The sequence below is a fragment of the Centropristis striata genome, chromosome 14 (genome assembly GCF_030273125.1).
Source record: "Centropristis striata isolate RG_2023a ecotype Rhode Island chromosome 14, C.striata_1.0, whole genome shotgun sequence".
NCBI lineage: Eukaryota > Metazoa > Chordata > Actinopteri > Perciformes > Serranidae > Centropristis > Centropristis striata.
The window spans coordinates 19,777,667-19,794,889 of NC_081530.1; positions in this window are offsets into that span (position 1 = coordinate 19,777,667).

Consider the following 17,223-nt stretch of genomic DNA (forward strand, 5'->3'; position numbering starts at 1 on the left):
ATTCATCTGAAAGCCTGTGAATCACTGTGCGACTATAGAGGCTGCCGTGTGCACGGAGGCACATCTGCTTCCCTTCCAAAAGTCAAACGGAGCGCAAAATGAGTGGTGAATATAAATCCATTTCCTGTCTCTTTCAGGTCTTCATCAGTCCATCTCTCTGCCTTTTTCTCCTCCCCATGATCTTCCTCCTCGGTGGCACCTCTCCGTCTCCCCTTTCACCTGCTGTCGCACACATACTACGATTATATCCTGCCACCATTGTTCTGTCCCTTTCTCTCTCTCCTTTTCTCTTTTAATCAGCCTGTCCTTCATTCTCCTTATCTTCTTTTTAACCGTCTGCACCATCATCCTCAGCAGTACAGAATAGAGGAGGCTGTTATGAAAAAAGGTATCAGAGAAGCAGGCAGACTGACAGACGCCTCACCAGCTGGTAAGGAGAGGGGAGGGCAAGAGAGAAAGTGGCAGAGAGTCATTAGGGATGGCTGCAGGGATTAAGGTTTAAAGCATCGTCAAGTCAGTCAGACACAATATTGTTGTCCAGTGCAACAACCTCAGCGGACCTGGCTGGATAACCGGGCAGCAGGCCAGTATTAAACACTGGCTTAACCAGTGAATTATAATAGATAGTCAACAAAGGACAGCGGGCTAGCAGGTCGGCTACACGAGGCCAGCTATCAGTGAATGTTAAGTAGCTGCACAGTCGAGTATTATAGCTGAGAGCACAGCTGGGAGGAGGTCATTTTATAATAAGGGCTTCTGTGTCTCTTATATTAGACAGCATATTGGCCAAAAAGGGTTCATCCAGTGTATTGTGGCCTTCATGGGTCTGTCCAATAATGCTTTTTATATTATAGTAGTTCAGTTGTTCAAAATAGAAGAAAACAAACCTGTCTCTCAAAGAATTGTATTATATACAGCATTTCCCAGCAAGGACAAACGGCTCAAGACTTAGTATTTCCACTAAGTACTGTTAAATGCTTTGGAAATTAATAGATAATTTAATCGCTAAATAATTTTTATTTTAAAGGAAACATCACAAAGTGAAGTAGAGCTTTTAAAAAAGTGAAATAAATAGTATCACAGATGAAGTTTGCATGATATCCTGAAAGTTGGACTTGTCCTCCTTGTAATTTTTGTTGTACCATCTCCAACAGTCGTCACAAAATGCAACTAAATGGCAACCTGATTTAAGACTTAAGACTTTTTATTTAAGACAGGTCAAGGGCTGAGGTGGGAGGCACCTAAAAGCCTTGCAATCTCCTAGCATGGTGTGTGTTCACTGGTCTGTTATGTCTGGGTTAAATGCAGAGGACAAATTCATTGCTCACTGTTTCAATGTGTGTGTGTGCAAAAAAATGTATCTTCATTTTAACCACTGCACGGATAACTTCATTATTATGATAATTGAGATCTGGCTGCTCATAAACATCCTGGACTTAGCTTAGCCGTGGAGCTAGCACACCCCTCTGCATTGCATCCGCCTGTGCATCTTCTCTGCCAGGCTGTTGGTCTTTGTGCACTCTTCTGAGCAAGTAATCTCCACAGGGATGGAGCTGGACTCTTCAGGAACCTGTCCTTTGCAACAATGTCTCAAACACAGTTTGGGTGTAAGCCTTTATTTTAGTTTGGAAAGTTTGCTATACATTTTTGAGGACATTAACAGTTCATTGAATATTTAACTGTGCACAATATCCTGAATAGTGTCATCCCTGCAGTTAATAAATCATGTGATTCTTGCACAAGGTGAATAGCTCCCCCCATCTTTTTTGTTTGTGCTCATATTTCACACATTGTGTAATGTAATGCTAAAATAGGAAATGCTGCGTGTATGGTGCAACCACACTGCAAGTATCCGTTCCAGGGTCTTTACTAATAATGCTTTGAAATTAAATTATTTAAGGAAGCTTTGAGTCATGGGTTTGGACTGTGATTTATTGTCCTTCCCTCATGTGATTCAGGGGCACATTGGCGAGGCCTTCATGTCTGCCACGTTGACTTTATTACATCTGAATTTCAGTGACTCATCTCCTGCCAGCTGGGACGACAGACAGGCAGACAGCACAGGCCGCCAGAGAATTCTCTTTATAAACTTTGATTTCTTTCGGGTAAAGTTCTGCAAGTTTACAGGTCACAGTTCTGCCAAGGGCAAGTCCTCATAACAGATGCTTTCTTTCTCTGTCTGTCCCTGTCTTTGTCTCCAAATATCTCAACCTTTATTCCATTATGTCATCTAAACCTTCATCAGTTGTTTGGACCTGCTTAGAACTATAGGATGGATTTAGTGCGTCATGGTAGAAGGTTAACACTGACGTCAACGTTACCAATCAGTACCTGATAAAAGCAGGTTACAGACAAGCCAAAAATAACAAAAATATGAATAGGATTTGGCCCAGATGCGGTGCAGTCATGCAATCTAAAACTGACTGTACAACTCCACAGTTGATGTTCTTCTAACAAGGCTTTAGCCGATGTTGTAATTCATCTGTCGTTTTAATCTTTGGATCTAATCTGGTTTTAGTTACTTTTTAAAGGCACAGGAGGGAGAGAGAGAGAGAAAAGAGCGTCTCATGCACACCGATTTGAACTCACTTTAAATCCTGTGCATGTTGTCCTGTTATGTTTTTACAAAGAGAGAGAGACGCATTGGTTGAGATGAAAAGATGTTATGTCAGTAAAAGTGTTTTCAGACACTAAAGTTGATTTTATAATCATCAGACTCTCTTAAAGTGCATTCCACTAAAACCATTTGAAGCATCTCCACGGTGTTCTTCATTAAAATCTTTCCGTCCAGGAACCACAAACTGCAACTGCAAATGGCCTTTTTTTCCTACACAGAAGTAACAGACCGTGCAATGATGGATTATCAGACTGAGAGTATTATGTAGTATTATGCAAAGCTATTCGTGACTGACAATGTAATAGGAATGGCAAATTAGTTGCAAATTGGCAGTCTGGTGTCAAATTTATGGAAAGCTATATCTGTTTTCATAAAATAGCACTTGTGGTAGTTCAAGCAGGACGCGCAGTCATTCAGTGTCATTAAGCACTTAAAGCTTCAGGGTCCCTGAAGACCAAATGTGTAGAATAATATTATATATGTTAAATATGATCATTTATAGTTGGGCGTTTTGTGTGATAAACTTTTCTGGTGTAGCCTTATCATATAAATTATGGTTATGCGAGTTGGGTTCCATTGCGTATAGTAATTGGTGCTCCACAGCTGGAGCCAAGCAGCCAATTAGTGAAGGATAGAGAAAGTGGTGTTTTTTGATTCTACTCAAGCTCTGGACAAATACCTCATGTTGAAGAGTCCGGAGCTTGGTGCTTCGGGATTCACTCTTAAAATTACCATTTGTATATCACTGCAGTTCAGAACAAGTCATTCCCTGCTATGCTAGGACTGGTCAGCGCAGTGCTTTAAATCCTGCTTCACACGGTGTCTTGTTGCCGCACTGGTCTTCTTGTCACCGTTGGAAGAAATTAGCAAAATGCAAATTTGTGTTCAAAGTTGTTTATTCACCAAATACTTCACTTAACCACATGATTTAACCTGCATTAGACCTTGCCTAATTGAAAGTTAGCCCTAAAGCTAACCCTAACCCTAAAGTTATTATTGCCTGTTAGACATTAGTGTTGCAAACTAGCCAACCAATCAACAGCCTTAACCACTTTCCCACCAGTCCGCACTAAATTGAACAAAAAATATACTTCTCCGGCACATGGCAGGTAGTCAAAACCGTGGTCTGAGGTTTGATGGCTCCATGACTTCCAACCTCAGCTAACCAGCCAGTTGTAGAACCAGTCCTCCTTACATGTTTTAATGTTAATATTAAGTCACAAACATGTCGAGCCAAAAGAATGTAAGGCACAGACCAATCATAGCGTCGCAGGGCGGGTCTTGTTGTGAACTGCAGTGGGACCCTTAATAAAGCAGTGTGGTGCAGAGTGGTTGCCCGCTGATCCAAAGGTCAGTAGTTCGATCCCTGACGATGGCGGTTTACATGTTGTAGAATCCTTGGGCAAGAACCCCAAATGGCTTCCGATGCTGCAAGCAGATTGTGTGAATGGATATTTACTGACATCGGCAGGTTGCACCTTGTAGGGTAACTTCAGCCATCAGTGTATGAATGTGAGTGAATGGGTGAATGATCATCTGTAGTGTAAAATCGCTTTGAGTGGTCACTATGACTAGAGAAACACTTTACAAGTACATTTTCCAGTTTGTTTTTCTGGCATGTCTCAATGGCAGAAAACGGCAATAAAGGAGAATCTGACAACTCCAGAAATACTTGATGAATTGGAGTTCAAACTGGCAGAGCCTTGCAGCATACCTGCACAAGCATAAGACAGTCTTGGTGGAAACGTTTTACATAGTAAGATTTTTACCAGAAATGCAGGTATTGGCTAGTACTTAATGAAGTAGTTTTCTTCAATAATTCAAGGTAACATGGGTGAGTAATTGATATACAAAAGGACATTTTTGAGTATTTCATTAGAAGAATGTTGTTGCAACTCATTGCTGATTTTCCCTTTTATGGGACTTTTTATTCATATTTAAGAGGTCTATATTATCAAATCCCCCCTGCTCATCTTTACAAAACTGCTCAAGCTCTGTTAAGTTGCATTGGGACTGTGGGTGAATGGCAATATTCAAGTCCAAGGGGGCTTTATAGGCATTATGCGTCTCACTTTCCAAAAAATGGCTTTTACTTTCTCAATTGTGTTGCACTGAGGAATGTTTTACACTCCCTCATGCTCCTGTATTGTGGATTTGACACACAGTTGTCTTGTTAACAGCCTTCTCCTTAAGTGCCAATCATCTCGGGATAAAAGCCATAATGAAACTGTTAATACCCTTGTCTTGGCTCTTTGTTCACTTTCCCTCCATCACTCCTGCACTTTTCATCGTCGCCCGTGTATTTTCTCGTGCCTCTTACATCTTGGAGAGGAAACAGCAGCGGTGTCAACATGATCAATTTTACAGAGAAACGTCACCGCTAACATCCAAATGCCCTTCATCAGCAAGCTCTTAAACAAATCAATTAATTTGTTAATTAATCATACAAGTGCATTGGTGCTATATGTGGACATTGATCCACACATACACACTCCCCACCCCCTGTCCCAACACACACATACACTTTTACCTCCCCGCCCTCCTCTGTGGATTTCAGTATGAAAGGGTCTTTCGCTCAATTCTAATTTAATCTCCGATCTCTTTTTCAGCATCGATCTTCATACACCCTGTGCGCCACAAAGTGATATTGAGAGGGGGACTGATATGGAGATGGACATTGATTTGGAATAAAGGAAAAATGAAGATGTGTCCTGGTGCTTGAAGAAAGTGTTGAGAAGAGGGTGGAAAACAGAGTGACAGAGATGAAGGGGAGGTGAGGAGTGACAGTGTTAATTAGATCAGCTTCTGCTCATATTACGACGCTATCTGTTCCTTCCCATTTCCCCTTCAACTCAGAGAACTTCATCAGGAGAAAGTAAAAGTGAATTATGCGGTGGACTTGCTGGGATGGCTGACAGGTTGTCGTGCCTGCTGGTTAGGCTTTTCTGCACAGGAACCTCCAAATGCTATCCTGAGGTACAGTGTTTGTACAGCAGGGCGTCTTGCTGGGGATTTGGCTTTACTTTGTGTCTGGTTGTAGGGTTAAGACGTAAAAGCCTGCTAACAGGGTTGGCTCTTGCTTTTCTGGAAATGATAAATGTGTGCAAGGAAGCAGCCTCGTAGCATTTTCAGTTTGCAAAGCTTCTTTCTTAGTGAATGTCATGTCTGCAAAGGCAACTGTAGAAAAACGGCAACAGAGAAATCAGCTAACATTGGTGTTAAGGATGCCTCAGCCTTCAGTCTCGACACCGTCATTGTATAAACCTTGCTTAAATGTACCCACACATTATCCACAGAAAGGAGCTGTCAGCAATAAGTAAACATCAGGGGTCATTTCAATATGAGCCGACTACATTTCAACATTTAAATAACTCGTAAGAACTGTTAATGGCAGCCGAGGCAGAGATGTTTACAAAAAACACCCATTCTGCTGCAATTAAGCTGACTTGGTGGAGGTCAATACTTCAAAATAGCAGCAGCTGCCTCACATTTAGTGCTGTAGGGTGATTACACTGCTAGTCAGCCCGGCCTCAATCAGGAAGTGGACAGCTCAGGTTAAAAGGGGCAAAAGCATTCACAAGAACAATCAGATACTCTGCATAACAAAGGAAAGTTCTGTAAATGGTTCCTCTTTAAAGTTGAAGATTAAATCTCTGCAGCATTTATGTTGGAAATACAATACAGAAGCAAAATGTTCACCCGACATTTAACGGATCAAAGGCATCGACACAATTATGGGATTTCGGTCAAGGTCATTCAAGGTCATGGCCAGTTGGAAGGAAAGAATTCACATAATTGGTTCACACTTCAGTCAGTGTGTGATCAGTTCTTGCAGCAGGCTCTGCATTGATCTCTGCATGCATGCAATTATGTAATTGCCTCTTGAAATTTTAAGCATGTACGCCACAGCCACTTGTTGCCATGTGTGTGGCATCCCCCTGACCAAATCACATCCTCTTTCACTTCTTTAAAAATCACAATGGCAATATGATGGCCAACAGTTTAAACTATAATCAGATGAAATACAATGGCGACGTGGGGACTGTGAAAGATTTAGTAAAAAATGTGTCAAAAGTCAAACATCATCTTGTGTGCTTCATGTTGATTTGTCCAAAGGTTGCACTAGTGGCAGAGAGGAAAGGCAACTTTATCAAGGATGAGAATGCGTATTTCCATAATAAATCAGATGGTAGTGCCCACATAGCTGCAGAGGAGATGGCACGTGGAGACAATGCTGAGCCCTTAATGGGGATGGGTATTGATATGATTTTATCAATGCCAGGCCTATTATCGATTCTGCTTATCGGTTTCTTTCTTTATCGATTGCTTTATTGTTTCCTGGTCAATTTTCTGTGTGTAAAACTAATAATAAAACTGCAACTGTTTTATTATCTTTGAGAATGTTCACAGTGTAGATGAAATAAGAAATTATTTGTACAGCATTGGTTTTTGTTCCAGTTTTCTTAGTCAAAGAAAAATCTGCTAGGCCTGCCTGCATGTCGCCAAGATGCATGAGATGAGATTGACGCCATTATTCTGTCATGAGCAACTGTCAGAAAAACATGCCGGCATCGATAAACAGAATTGTAAAGCTCCAAGGCAAACAATTCCAATGGGTTGGACCATTTGGAGCTGGTTCTCAACTGGAACCAGTTCTTGATTCCCATCCTTGTCCTTTAAGTCTTGCAGTCTGAACAAGGCTCAGACCAAGTGGACAGTCCTTCAAAGGTCCATTTGGCAGTTTTTTTCCCCATTGGCCTTATTTCCTGTTTTCATATTCTCTTCAAAAGAGTTGGGTGGATTTGAACCACATTGGTGAAAATCACCCTGTGCCGTATAAGAGCTGCCAGATTCCTGCTTTCTACTTATTACTTTGTAGCCCTCATTTACTGATGAATTCCCTTGATTTTGGCAGTCACCTGTAACTCGCTCACTCTGATCTCCTCTGGCAGAACGCTCTGTTGTTTAATATCAAAATAAAGGACAAAAACCAAAGAAAATGTTAATGAATAAAATTAGGAAAAATTCAATTTAAAGACAGCTTTACTGTTTCAGTAATTTGACTGTTTGATTTTGTTAACAAAGCTTTTTTTACATCTCATTTCATTTCATTATCCGTATGTTTTGTCAGCATTTCAGCGATTCCATTGTAATTTATTTGAATGGGCCTGTGTAGGTAGTCATTCTGATGCTGATTTAACTTTAATTTTAACTGCTAAGGGATTTAAATTACTGACATAACACGGAGGCAAGAAAATGTCAAGGTATACCTTCACCTGTGTGATGCGGGGCCCTACAGCGGAGAGGACCTTGCTCTCAGCGGTGGCCTTGGCCCGACTGTGCTGAGGCCAGAAACCTGCTGGGCTCACTTCACCTCCTCTGCTTTCCCGTGACACAGCTGAGCAGAGGAGACAGGGAGGGGGAAATAGATGGATAGAGAGAGGGAGAAAATACTCTTGTCTCCCTTCCACCTCCATTTTCCTTGACTCCTGTGGATATCTGTCTCCCCTCTGCCCTTCACATCCTCCCATCTCTCCCTCCTTTCTCACACTAGCCGTGTTTATTTGCAGGGATTCCTGCCTTGTGTCAGTGTTTCTTATCTCCCTCTCTCTCTCTCTCTCCCTCTCTCTCCCTCCTTCTCATTTTCTCTCCTACCCTGCGAGGAGGTCAAGAGGTAGAGGAGAGGAGGGATGGAGAGAAGGTCAGGTGGTTAGGATGAGAGAAAGGGAAGGAAAAAAAACAACAGCACAGAGAACTAAAACAGATAGATGGTCTTTTCTTCTGCCGTGGGTGTCCTTAACCTCGCTGTGGCCCTCTGTGGGCTGTGCAAGCCCACTTCCTCGACCTCAAGGTTATTCCGCCGAGCTGCATGTGTGTGAAGATATTTTTCATGAAGCTCCGCTCGTCTTGAAACTGCTCCCGCTCAGTAATTACAATAACCTCTTATCCCTGTCTTACTTAAAAGTATGCATGTGAATACATGACGCACGGATGTGGAGAATGTTTTCAAAAACAAGAAATGGGGTCACCTGCTCAGGTATTGACTGACGCTGAAACCTCATTAGGAGGTTATTTATGGAGCTAACATTAGAAGTGGAGACGCTATATTGTATGTTTTTCATACTATAATTTTTAATGAGTTTTCACGGTTGGCATTTACTTTTCTTATTTTTTCCTTCTACTCACTTGGTCATTTTCTCTTTTCATGATAAAGAAGATAGATATTAAAGATATTTTCTGAACAATATGTGACATCATGACATCAAACAGTGGTTTCTCAGTTGAAAAGAAATCAATCCAGTGAGCGCTGTGGGGGACTAACAATTAGCCAATCAGCTCAACGGGCGAGACTAGCACTCTTGTCAAGCTGTTGTCAAGTGTTGCTATGCATTTACATACACTGCATGTCTTCTCTGTCACCCCTGGCATCATAATTTGTTTTACACTCTACTTCACTCCTAAAACCCGGTAAAGGCAGTATCTTGGCATGGCTACTCATCAGTGTTGGCTTTAAATAACATTAGATTCAGGCGGTTACGTCATTAGTTGGATTGATTAGAAATTGATTAGAATGGAGGCAATGTGAGACTTAAGATAGAAATGTAGTGTAACAATTTGACAATTCTTCCTGATATCAGGCAAGAGCCACTGCTTCCTTTGTAGAATCTAATTATTTTATCTTTCTTGTTAGTTTTTTTCCCCCGCTGCTAATATATTAGCCCTTTGTTGTGTAATCGATGTGCCGATTACACAATGTGCCCAAAGTTCTGTTGTTCAGAAAAGCATATCTTATTATGTAACAGTTTTATTAGAAAATGTTCAGTAAAAGAGTTGTGTAACAAAATTATAACTCACAGTCAACTTACTTTTCTGCCTTTTTTGAAGCTGTCGGCTGCATTTCGAAGATATAAATTGAGGTCAATGGACAAAATGAAAATTTTATTTCACCTGGCCAAAATAATTGCGATGCATGATGGTAAACCAAATAATCATTAAATATTTTATTAAACCATAAAATGCTACTAAAACATACTGAAATCACTTTTTGGACCAGACGCCTTCTTACAGCAGGTCTGGTTCAGGCACCTTATCACCTTCATTCTTAAGTTTGGCATCTAGCCTCAGGATCAATATAATTAATATAAAGCAGTTAATGAGCTTGGCAGCTTTTTAAAAATTACTGATGAGGATATTTACGACTACACCTACAATGGAAATTCACCTTGATCAACTTATTTGTAGGTTTTTTTTTTTATTTATTGTGATTCTCAAAATTATTGTATATTGTCCAAACCCAAATGGAACAACATCTTGGTTCTCATGCTGTGTTATTCAACAGCTGCCCACAAAATGATAATATTAATGGTTTCATATTGTGAAAAAATGTAAAAAATATTTTCTTTGACTCAAAAAAGAAAGATTTTATAGTTTCTTTTTTTGGAAGACTTACTTTCCACCAAATTCTTGTTATAGCTATTAAAAAGACATGCATGGCTATATTATAGTTCGCTATACGTCTTGTATGATATCTTCACCAATATACATTAAAAAATATTTTTTGTAATATATATATATATAGTAAAAGTCCAGTTGCAGAGATACTATATGATGGAAAAATCTTAACACTAGGTAATTTACTTTTGTACATTTCCAATTGTATCTCAATAATTTCAGCCTCTGAATTGTTATACATACATCACAGTTTATTGCAAGACAATTTAACTAAACCACAGACTACTACTGGAGAAATGTATCAACACCTCTCAATGAACAAAATAAGCGACATCCTGAAGCACAGGATGGGTTTTATTGTATGTCTGTGACCTTGAACACATAAATCTGATTATTTAAACATGACCATCCATTGATTCTTTAGGAAATGTGACAACACCACTACTCCTAATCAATTATCATATACCATGATGGATTCACCTGTCAAAAAGTCTATTAGGGGTCCAATAGCAAACACGCTATCAGAATTCAATCAACAGTATTTCATGATGAATCTTCTTGAATTAGTTAAGTGACTGGACAGCTCTGCCGTCCTGTATTTGAGAGATTTAAATAGTATTTTCGCTTTCATATATCTCAGGATCCTTTTTAGAGGTATGAGATATAAAGCATTGTTGTTTTATTGTTATATCATAATGGTCAGCTGTGTTTTCGCTGGAGCTTTGCGTGGTTAATGCGAGATTTATCACGAGCTGTGGCCATACGTTAGAATCTTTGTCAATACCCATAAACCTAAGCTTGTATTATTATGTCCCACAGCCAGCGTGGTTCTGGGAACTCTCTACAATGGGAGTTATTAGAGAAGAAGTCCAGACGTTCTGTCTACCAGACAGCCAAACAGCCTTCTCCTCTGAAAGCCATTAAGACTTTAAGATGAGGCCATAAAACCAACTCCAGCCAGCTCTATTACTGGATGTCCCATTTCTGTCTGTCAGTCAGTCCGTCAGTCACTTGGTCTGTTTCTTTGGCCCTCTGTGGTCAGCATTAGTATCACTGGAGGCCTAGATAATTACTATTATTATATAGTTATTATCTCACTAAGTCCAGAATGAATTTCATTCCAATAGAAATGGCCATGTAAGTGATTTTCCACAGCTTCTATGATGGGGGGGAATCCAGACCTCTAGGGTACTCTGCTAATTATTTTTCAATCCGTCAAAAAAAAAAAAAAAAAAAAAACCCATTGCAGAAGTCTGACTCATGCTGCAGTGATTAGTTGACGTTTGGAATTAGAGAAATTAATATTTTTGACTCTTGCCCGTTTGAATCACTTTTGAGAATGCACACCACAAGGGAGGACACTTCAAGATGATTGGATTTATTTTGTGCTATGTTCATTTGATGTTAGCTTCCATTAAATAGTAGCGGGAATGTGGCGAAGTGTAGATGTCAACAGAACACTAATCTTCTTTATTCCATCCGGCAAAACATCTCTTTTTTGATGACCTCAGGGGAAATTAATATTTTTGTGGGGCTTTTTATGTCGCTTTCTACTGAATCACACACACACACACACACACACACACACACACACACACACACACACACACACACACACACACACACACACACACACACACAGTGTCCGTCTGCTTGAGTGACACAAGCCTCCTAATTATTCCTCAATATTCACTTTTCGCCTTTGAAAACTCCCATTAAATATGAATGAGTTTTCTCCCCCCTCTTCTGTTTTGACTTGGCTCAGCTGAGCACCAGCATCCCCAATCATCAGCTTTTATGATGTTAAGCTTCCATCAATTAGATCTCATTTGATCTGCTCCCTCCCTGGCCACGCGGTCTGACGGTGCTGTGTGCCGTTGGCGGCGGTGGCGGGCTGGGATGCGGCCCTCAGCAACTTGCTAATTAAAGCAGTAATTAGGCCTAATCCTGGGCTTCGAAATGAACTCCTCAGCGAGCCAGGTGTGCAGACAGCAGTGGAGGATGGAATATATCCTTATTCATTCACTTGCTCTGCCAATTTACATACTTATGTGTTATTGTCTCCTCCAAGACATATTTGATATAATGTCAAATGGCTAAAGGGTGATTTCTTAAAAAATACTGTGGAAGCAGATGATGTTTTTTCATCCCAGCCCACCAATGATGCATCATAATTAAGTTGACTAAAACTCTCAGCCAGCCCCAAGATTTGTTGTGGAAATGATGCGTCACACCCAAACAGCACAATAGTTTGTAGAACAGCAGAGACTGCAAGGAGAAACAGCTGTGTGTCTTAACCGACCGTGCAATGTCAAACACGCATCTCAACTATAATTATATATTTTTTTGTCCTTGCTGGAGAGACACTCACTCTCTCCAGGAGAACTCAGGAGGGTTGTTCTCTACAAGGACACGGATATCAACTGGATATTTAGTCAATAAATAAACACAGGCACACAATAAAGTATCTATATGCTTTTTACACCATTTTTATCAAGCATTTTAACAAGTTGATTGAAGTTGATTGGCATTCTTTTCAGATTATTGGTCGTTATTTGAAAAAGTGTCATGTTCAGTAATAGAGATCTCATACTTTATGATCACTGAATATTATTAGGATTAGTTAGACATTCTAGAAAGCTTTTTTTTTTGGCAAAAATCTGTATTTTTTATCTAACTTTTGGAGAGTTTGATAAGCTCTGGTTAGCTTCAGGAAGTTTCTGCTCACAGCCAAGAAATAATACGGCATCACAAAACCATAACCGTCAGTCGTTCTTACACTTCTGTTTTTGTACAGATTAAATAAACAAGATACAACACAGTAATAAGTGAGCGCAACAGGTGCTTGTTTGAGTTGTGAATCAACAGGTTACAAATTATAACAATTTCCAAAATAATGACCCATATGAGTGTTTGTCAAAACGATTGATATAATCAGTTCGTGGTACAGACTGGAGCATTCTAAAAATAGCGCAACCGTCATTAAACATGCACATATGGTTTGTGTTAGTAAAAAAAGGCTTCAGTTTCGTTGAATTTAGGCTACAAAACCTCTGACCTAGGTTTAAGGCAAAAAACGTCCCAGTAGGACTTTATAATAGACAGTTAAAACAGTAAATAAATCTATGTAAATGCTGTAAGGATGTGACTACTGGAAGAGACACAGTTGGGTAAAAACGTGATGCACAAAACGTGAAGCACAGAAGTTAAGTGATGTTTAAATCGCATTGTTAACTTTTGTTTCAAATGGGACACAAACCCTGTTCTCCTGCGTGAAAGCCCGATGTTCGTTTGACCCCTGCCCCCCATCCAGTGTGGAACTTCTGGGTTTTACACTACGTTTCGCCAACATTGGACCATTGTTTTCTTCAATTGCTTATTCATTTTAATGCCTGGTACAACTTAAGGTACATTTGTTTGGACAAATAGAATGGTAACAACAAAAATATCTCATAAGAGTTTAATTTAAGAGCTGATATCTAGCCATTTCCCATGGTTTTCTTGATAATCACCAAAAGCATTATCAAGAAAACTATGGAAATAATAATAATAATTTAATAAGAATTTTTTCCATGAATGTATTTTGCAACCTATGGGGTAGTTTTTGAGTGGAGACCAGTCTCTTCTTGACTGGATGATGCTGCACAAGGGACACATTTAGCTTTGTTTTGGTACTGGGGAGATCAATAAGAATTGCAATGTGAGCACACAAGTTTGATGTTCACCATGGATCGCAGGTTGTCTTCTCTGCCTTGATCGCAACACCTGTTCGCTGTCAGCTTGCACTTTTCATTTTCTTCCCTCATACTGGCTAATCCAACCCTGTTATGTAGTCACTTTCTTCTTTTACTAAATACGCAGTATATGGATTTATCACATTCTGCTCTCCATCTGAATTTCGCACGTCATCATAGTGACGTCATTGCAAACAAACTATAACACCCAAGTCCTTCAATCCATGAAACACAGCAGTAGCTTTCACCAAAATTGCATCTTTTTGTCTTTGCAATCTACATGTCCAAATATTGGTAAGAACGAACACACCTCTGACATGCGAGCATATTTAACTGCATGTGAATGTGTCCTGTATGTGAGTAAATAAGTGTACTGTGAGCGAGCTGCCTGTGTACATAACTGCAGTTCCATCTGTTAGCTTTAAGTGGAAGAGGGAGCGAGGATAGTGGCTCGTGATACAGGCACAGATGGTCTGTTCTTTCTGATAATGTTTCGCAGTTGGAGCCGTCAGTGGAGAGAATGTGTGAGTTTAAAAATCCCAGTTGAATAATAATAAACTCACAGTACAACTCTGCAGGTTCTCAGCTATGATCTGTAGAGTAGAACTGGCCAAGTGTGAGAGGGAATGAGATTAATGGACGAAACAAAGAGATGGGGAATTGGAATGGCATGAAATGTGTGTAGGAGGTCTTTTGTATTAATATCTTACGGAAAAGATGGAGGGGAAAGTTGACGAAGAAAATAAATACTAAAAAGTGGCGCATTCATTAAGTGGGGTAAACAGGAAGAAAACTAGTAGTTTTTAAGAAAGGCGGGGTGAAAGTGAGCAGAACCATGTGATTTCTTGAAGGAGAGATGATGTTAGAGGGGAGGAGAGGCAGACAGAAGGAGATAGGTTAGAAAGATTAGTAGTAAGAGGCGAGCAGGAGGTGAACAGATAGAGGAGGGATTACAGGAATCCCCTGACCTCGCCAGGCAGCCATTAGAGCAAAACTAATTACCAGCCAACGACCCTAGAGATAGAAGCCAGTGCCCTGCCATACCACAGTCCACACCCACACTCGCACAAGTGCCCTTCTGTCCTCGCAAGTGTGTGTGCATACTTAGTTTCTTGCTCTGTCTCTGTCTCTCAGACCCAATCCATATGATGTATGGATGTATGGGAGCAAAGGGAAATGGCTAATCACCTCCAAGAAATGAGAGGGAGAGGGAGAGGGAGAGAGAGCACCTTCAAGGGACCTTTACTGGACCGCCCTCCCTCTATTCTTTGCTGAGCAGCTCTATGCCTAGTGCAGTGTACACACATAAAAACATCTCTTAATGCCACGTTTTCTCTTTGTGATATGGTGTGTAAAACCCATAAAACTTTTTTTGTGTATGTCCGAAAAATGTAATTAAAATAAAAGAGAAGTCAATGCTTTTTAGTCAAGCTGCTTCTCTAAAGATATAACGTCTTTGTGAATCGGTTAGGGCTGTCACAATTTCAATTCTAAATATATAAATATAAATTGATCAAATTTAGCTTACAGATTGCCCACCTCACCCGTTCGCCCACTGCTGCCCTGGCTGACTTCTGAATAAAAAAACCCACAACACTATAAACACAAGGCTTAAAAAAATATTGCACTTTTCCAGCCACCTTCATAGCCACTGCATGCTGCATGCTTATTGGCTCACTAACACTGATGAGATTTAGTCCTTAGCTATTGAAAATTGGTATTAAATGACAAGGCATTTTCCACGACTCGGTACTATAGAGGCAATTTGGTTGGTGTCTAAAAGTTGTGTACGCGTCCCTTTGCAAGTTGTGCATACAAATTAAAAAGATAGAACCATGTGAACGCATTCTGGATGATACCTGTGCAGGTCATTATTTTTTAATTTTTCCGATATTTTGGTTTTGGATGAAATACATGCAAAAAAGTACATGTCTACATTAAAACATCTCCATCAGCCTCAGCTGTGTTTGGTTTTTACTACTAAATGTCATGTTACCAAAAGTTAGCATGCTAACTTATCAGCTTTTTAACTTTGGCTGTAAACTCTTCAGCTGTCTCTCTATCCACATTTTTCTGTACTTACACATTCTTTCTTTTCTTTGCATCAGTTGCAATTAAAGCCGCTAACACTGAACTACACAAATCTAAGTTTAAGTTAAATATATTTGTTTTTTTATGTACCAATGTACCACTTAGCTGTAATCGGTTCGAAGCCAGTTAAATGAGGTTCATTTTTCGGTCTGAATTGAATTACTACAGTTCAGCATGACATTAGTACATAATAGCTGTGTGTGATTTGAGACACCGTTACCCTGTTAAAACTCATGCACTATGCGAGTAATACATAGTGTACAGTGTACAACATTGAAGTGAACTAACGGATGTATACAATTTGCGTCACAGCACTTATGTGGTTTGGAGATTGGTTTGATTAAATCAGTCATTCTCCAGTGACTCACAGGGCTGGAACTACATGAAAAACATGCAATATTTTTTTTGTAACCATTGGAGATCACATAGCAACTATAGAGTCGTAGGTCAGAATGCAACATGTAAAGCCTATCTCATGATTTTCTATATATTAATGAGGAGTTTTGGTTTTTGATGGGTGTCAGGGGAATATCAGAGGGGGAAGTGTTTCCCTTGAAAGCAGAAAGAAAGACTGACTGTTTGTTTGTGGAGCCTTTGCTCTCAGCAGAGGCTTTCTATGCAATCAATATTTGATAAAGCCAGAGTGAGGGACATGAAAAGGTGTGGCACACATCCAGCCATCGCTCTGCTAGGTGTCACAGTTGCTTTTTATCACAGGGCCTGTCTGCCTGCTGTAATGGTTTGCCTCAGAGCTGAGAGGAAAGTTACACTGGTACTGTAGGCCAGAGAAGACTCTATCACGCATACAGATACAGACTTTATATACAGATACATAAGCACACAATCTGTTAAAGACACTGGGCTCAGCTCTTGAAGCTTCTTCTCAAACTCTGGGTTTCAGTCGAAAGTCTTTAATCTAAGTGTTCTCTTTCATCAATTAGAGAAGACTGCAGACCGTCTAAAGATGTCCGCTGGGAACCCAAATCCATTACCTATGAGACGCTGCTGCCCTGCAGCTGACTTTGCTGTCAAACCCTGAAGTGTACCCATCATCATTAACACATCACCTTCACACATCCACCTGAAACCCCAACCCTTTGTTTCTATGCATGAATATAACCACAATCTGGGTTTGAAAACTACTTTTTCTGCCTTGTGGTCTGCATTCCAACAATTCATCTGGCACTTGAAAGCAAATTTCACAAGCCAATTGGATCTTTGGAAGAGAACGAAACAATCATTGAAGACTTGCCAAGTCTTTTGTTACTGTAGACACATTCTTACAGTCAAGTTCTCTTCCAAAAGATAATTTCACTGTCAAATCTATGC